Consider the following 6,182-nt stretch of genomic DNA (forward strand, 5'->3'; position numbering starts at 1 on the left):
AGTGCAGTGGTGTGATCTCAGCTCACTGCTACCTCCGCCTCCCAGGTTCATGCAATTCTCCTGCCTCAGCCTCCCGAGTAGGTGGGATTACAGGCATGCGCCACCACGCCCAGCTAATTTTTGTATTTTTAGTAGAGACGGGGTTTCACCATGCTGGCCAGGCTGATCTTGAACTCGTGACCTCAAGGGATCCACAGGCCTCGGCCTCCCAAAGTGCTGGGATTACAGGCATGAGACACCGCGCCCGACCCGAAGCTCAATTTCCTCATGTATTAATTAAACGAGATAATTTATATGGAGTTCTTAGTATACAGCCTAGTATCCAAGAAACATCAAACAAACTGAAAAGGAATCATTTAAGCACCAAAGCACTGAAGACATTCCCTTCAACAACTATTATATATATTTATGTATGTATAAATTTGTGTAAAGGTAGAAATAAACCGGTGGACAAAAAGATAACAACTGAATGATTTTGCTCACCCCAGGAACCACTCCTCCCTATAAACTTTTCAGTAAGAGTTACCACGAGATAGCCTACCATCTTACATTTCAAGAAAACACTAAAAACTCCCGGGACACATTCCCATTATCTCCTGTCAAAACTGAGAATAAACAGAACACACCCTGCGAAGAAGAATAAGGAGGGAATGACGAATAATTTGACTAAATTCCTTGATTGAGTTCATGCTAGTTACCAGAAAACAAAACCAGTCACTCCACTGAGACCACGCTTCTTCTCCGACCTCTATACATCCTTTCCAAAGAGCTTCCTTCCCCACCTACTTGAAAAGCATCCCCTCTCCCCTGGTCCGAACGACAAGCCCTTTTCTGATCAGGTCAGAATCTCCCAGACCCACGGCTGGAGGACAGGCGGGCGAGGAGCACAAAAGCCGCCGCCGCATGGATCGAGGCCGGGCCGCAGGGTCCCCCGGGGGTCCTTCTCCTCCCCATCCTCCCCATCGCAGCCTCCCCGTGACCGCCGGGACCCCAGGCCCGGGCCCAGGGAGGAGAAGGAGGGGGCGAGCGGCCAACCCTGCCCGGGCGCCCCACCCAAGGGGGGCCGCCACCTACATCTCCCCACCGCCCTCCCGACCCGGGAAGCCCCTGGGATTGGACCCGCCCCCGCCCCAGCAGGTCTTCGGCCCCACGCATCACGGCTCACGCACCCGAAATCCGCAGTAGTCGCCGCTCTCCAGCCCCGGCTCCGCTCGCCGGGTCAGCTTGGCTCCTCTGCCCGCCTACCCCGCCGCCAGCTCACCTCTGGCGCTGTGGCTAGGGTTTCCGGACGCCCACGTGACCCTCACGTCGCGGGGCACGCTGGGAGTTGTAGTCCCGCGGCGCGGCCTCACCTGCCGGCGCGGAGGAGGGCGAGGAGGGCGGAGGCGGGGATCCCAGAGAACTCTGCTGCTACGGACCTGGCCAGTAATGTTAGCTGCAAAAGACGAGAGGTAGAGAGAAGAAATGATATGGGGAGAACTGGTGCATACTTAATTTTTTTTTGTTTTTTTTTTTTCAAAAAAGCGGTATTTGGTCTTTGTTTTTATAAAAAGTAACATGCTGCTAAGTGTGCTACTGAGCGGCCTAAATTTTAGGTGTCTAATTAAATGCAGGCCGGGCAGTGGGCTCACGCCTGTAATCCAACACTTTAGGGGGTCGAGAAGGGAGGATCACATGAACCCAGTGGTTCAAGACCAGCCTTAGCAACGTAGCCAGACCCCATCTCCACAAGAAATTTTAAAATTAGCCAGGAGTAGTGGCATGTGCCTGTGGTCTCTGCTACTGGGGCGACCGAGGTGCGAGGATCGCTTGAGCCCAAAAGTTTGAGGCTGGCAGCTGTGATCGCTCCACTGCACCAGCCTGGGCAACAGAACGAGACCCTGCCTTCAAAAAAAAAAATCCGACACAAGTGGCTCACACCTGTAATCCTAACACTTTGGGAGGCCGAAATAGGAGCATCATTTGAGAACAAGAGTTTGAGACCAACCTGGGCAAGATAGTGAGAAGCCCCCCCCCCCCACCACCACCACCGCCGCCGTTTCTTAAATAAAGGGAAAAAATACAGACACTTGCTCGAATTTTAAGGAAAAAAAAATTTCTTAACCCAGAAAATCTCCACGACAACCATTACATACCTGTTCTCAAGATAAACAATCACTAGTCTTCAAATAACAGAACTTGACAACACCTTTTGTCAAACATAGTTCCTCCTTACTTAATAGCAGTAATTGGGGAGACCACTCATGTTGGCTTTATCCAGAAGCAAAACAAACTTCGCATAACTTTTTGTTGTTGTTGTTGTTCGTTTTTCAAACTTCGCATATCTTTTTGTTTGTTTATTTGCTTTTTGTTTTTGAGACGGAGTCTTGCTCTGTCACCCAGGCTGGAGTGCCGTGTGGCGTGATCTCAGCTCACTGCAAGCTCCGCCTCCCGGGTTCAAGGGATTCTCCTGCCTCAGCCTCCCGAATAGCTGCGACTACAGGCGCCCGCCACCGCGCCCGGCTAATTTTTTTGTATTTTTAGTAGAGACGGGATTTCACCGTGTTAGCCAGGATGGTCTCGATCTCCTGACCTCGTGATCTGCCCGCCTCGGCCTCCCAAAGTTCTGGGATTACAGGTGTGAGCCACCGTGCCTGGCCAAACTTCGCATATCTTTATAGCAGGAGGTAGTTTTACAAATTGGAGCAAGGCGCCCATGCCCAATAAGTTAGTCTCTTACCCTCCTGTAGGAACTGGGAGATATAGGCACTAACTCCACGTCTGCATTTCAAAAAGATGACCCCCAAGTCCTTGAGGATACATTTCTGAGTTGTGATACTGGCAAGAGGCTCATTTCCCCGTTATAAAGATTTGTATACACTTGAAAAGGACAGAGAAAGAAATTTTGAAGGAAAAGAGAGAAGGCTGAGAAGTCTCTTTATTTTCAGCAGAGGAATTAAGCCTGTTATTTTTCATTTTTATTTGCCCTTATACAGTGGCAGTTTTGTTTCTAGCCCTTATACAGTGGTAGTTTTGTCTCTAGGCATCCAAGGAAAAATATGATGTCAGGGTGAGCAAAAATAAATGAGCCAAATATGTTACTTTTATTTTAAAAAATATATTGTGAATCGTTTATTTTTCAGCCTAAAAAAGGAAGCAAATTCTGACACACACTACAACATAGATGAACCTTAAAAAACATTATGCTAAGTGAAATAAGACAGACATAAAAGGACCAGTACAGTACAATTCCACTTACATGAGGTAGCCAGAATAGTCAAATTCATAGAGTCAGAAAGTAGCATGGTGGTTGCCCATGGCTGGAGGGAAGGGGAAATGAGAAATTGTTGTTTAATGGCTATGGAGTTTCCCTTTGGGATGACAAAAAAGTCCTGGAGATGGATGGTGATGTTGGTTGCACAACAATGTATTTAATGCCATTGAATTGTACACTTAAAAATGGTTAAAATGGTAAATATATATACATAGAGTGAAATACATACTTTTTTGTGTTATATTTACATATGGGTGTATACATATATATGTGTGTGTGTATACAATCAAATATATAACCTGTGTCACCACCACTCAGGGCTAGAATGCCTTCTTAGCCACATGGTGGTGTATACCTGTAATCCCAGCTACTAGGGAGGTTGAGGCAGGAGGATCACTTCAGCCCCACCTTTGGAGGCTGCAGTGAGCTATGATCGTACCACTGCGCTCCAGCCTGGGTGGCAGAGGGAGACCCAATCTCTTAAAAAATAAAAAAAAGTGTATATATACACACACATTTATACATATGAATGCCTTCTTTCCTGTAGCCCAAGCTATGCTCTTTGTATTTACAGTGACCTTGGTGGAGAGGGTGGGGTGGTAGATAGAGGCAAGATCTCTCTCCCCTTGACTTCCAAAACCATCAGGATATTTAAATATTTGTAACATTTGTTTTCTACCTGTAGATGTTCTCCAAGTGCTCAGTGGGTCTGAGTCAGGTGACTTTTTTTTTTTTTTAACAGTAACCACCCCAGGTGCAGTGGCTCACCCCTATAATCCCAGCACTTTGGAAGGCCGAGGCAGGTGGATCACCTGAGGTCAGGAGTTCCAGACTAGCCTGGCCAACACAGTGAAACCCCGTCTCTACTAAAAATACAAAAATTAGCTGGACGTGGTGGCAGGTGCCTGTAATCCCAACTACTCGGGAGGCTGAGGCAGGAGAATTGCTTGAACCCGGGAGGTGGAGGTTGCAGTGAGCCAAGATCGCACCATTGCACTCCAGCCTGAGTGACAAAAGCTAAACCTTATCTCAAAAAAAAAAAAGTAACCATTACCAGAAGAAAGACAACATTTGGACACTTAACTTCGTGACATTAACACCTAACAGGTTTTATTTCTGATCACACATTTGGGGCGAATCTTTACCTACACTGGATTTCCATATTGTGCTGGTGGTTCTCACCCTGCAGCAATATTTGGCAGAGTCTTTTGTTTTCTTGCTATACCTGCCAGTGTTGAGTTTATCTCACCCAGAAGAGAGTATCCTGAAAATGGATATGTAACTGGAATTTTGGGTAAGACAAATATTTTCAAGTTTATCTGAAGACATCGTAGAAGTAATGTCCTTGGACAGTGAATAAATCGCCCTGTATTTCAGTGCTTCTCAAAAGTTGCAGACCCCAGCCTACAGTAAAAAAGACATTTCAGGCTGGGCACGGTGGCCCACGCCTGTTATCGCAGCACCTTGGGAGGCTGACGTGGGAGGATTGCTTGATCCCAGGAGTTCGAGACCAGTCTGGGTAACAAAGTGAGGCCCTGGCTCTACAGAAAAATGAAATAAATAGCTGGGCATGATGGTGCACACCTGTAGTCCCAGATATACAGGAGGCTGAGGCAGGAAGATTGCTTGAGCCCAGGAGGTTGAGGCTGCAGTGAGCCATGATGGTGCCACTGCACTTCAGCCTGGGAGACCGAGCAAGACCCTGTCTCAAAAAAAACATTTTTTTTACATCACCCTGTACAATATGCACGTGTACAACTGACCCAAACCTTTTGCAAAACAGTAGTCACTGTTACTACACAAGATACATTCTGAAGTTGTTTCCTAATCCCTTCTTGTGAAAATGCTGGTTGCAACCCGCAAAGATTGATTTCGTGACTCATTTATAGGTCTCAGCCCACAGTGTGGAAACAGGACACCGATGTACATATTTTATCAAACAGGGTGTCTCTATTTCAGTTTTGCTTATTGTGTCTAAAATGCCATTTAACTGCCTACATATCACATCCTATGTAGTGGAGAAAATCTGGTCCCTGTGATAGACATTGAGAGGCAGTTACTGTTCTAGACTCTGGGGGAAAAAATAGTAAGGAAAATTCACCTCAGCTTTATGCTTCTACTGCCAGCATCTGGGACTGATAAACTTGAGGTTTTCTGGATGTTAACCTTTGCTCTATGGTAGAATTTTTGAGGGAGTGAGGGAGACATTTTTTTTTTTTTCAGCTTTTTCTTCTCATATACCTTCAAAGTTCTTTTAGTTTTGTTTTTGCTTCCTTCTCTTTGCATCATCTCCTTTCTCTGACTCCTCACAAAGAGATATTCAGATCTACAAAACAAAGACTTAAATTACTTACAATCTGGCCAGGCACGGTGGTTTCATGCCTTGTAATCCCAGCACTTTGGGAAGCCAAGGCAGGAGGATCACTTGAGCCCAGGAGCTTCTTTTCTTTTTTTCTTTTTTTTTTTGAGATGGAGTCTCACTCTGTCACCCAGGCTGGAGTGCAGTGGCGCGACCTTGGCTCACTGCAACCTCCACCTCCCAGGCTCAAGCGATTCTCCTGCCAGAGTAGCTGGGATTATAGGCTCACCACCACACCCGGCTAATTTTTGTATTTTTAGTAGAAATGGGGTTTTGCCACGTTGGCCAGGCTGGTCTTGAACTCCTGACCTCAGGTGATCTGCCCGCCTCAGCCTCCCAAAGTGCTGGGATCACAGGCATAAGCCACCATGCCTGGCCAAACCCAGGAGTTTCAAACCATCATGGGCAACATAGGGAGATCCCATCTCTAAAAAAAATAAATAATTAGCAGGGCATGGTGGTGTATGACTGTAGTCCCAGCTACTTGGGAGGATGAAGTGGGATGTTGTGGCTGCAGTGAGCCATGATCACGCCTCCGCACTCCAGCCTGGGCCACAGAGCAAGACCCTG

The 6,182-nt window shown here is 46.9% G+C and overlaps 1 protein-coding gene across 6 annotated transcripts in view; it reads right to left on the reverse strand.

Annotated features, from left to right (window-relative positions):
* The window catches only part of SLC37A3 (solute carrier family 37 member 3), an 86,645-nt gene extending 85,361 nt beyond the window's left edge, over window positions 1-1,284 (reverse strand). For 5 of the 6 annotated variants that reach the window (XR_009209577.1, XM_058427230.1, XM_058427222.1 and 2 more), the window contains exon 1: window positions 1,170-1,266. The gene's annotated coding sequence lies outside the window, so the exon portion shown is untranslated. Of the gene's footprint in view, window positions 1-1,169 lie in introns of all 6 variants that reach the window. The other variant, XM_032761925.2, reaches the window with a different exon arrangement.
* Between the last annotated feature and the right edge of the window lie 4,898 nt (window positions 1,285-6,182).

This window comes from Hylobates moloch, unplaced genomic scaffold (genome assembly GCF_009828535.3).
Source record: "Hylobates moloch isolate HMO894 unplaced genomic scaffold, HMol_V3 SCAFFOLD_1, whole genome shotgun sequence".
Classification (NCBI taxonomy): Eukaryota; Metazoa; Chordata; class Mammalia; order Primates; family Hylobatidae; genus Hylobates; species Hylobates moloch.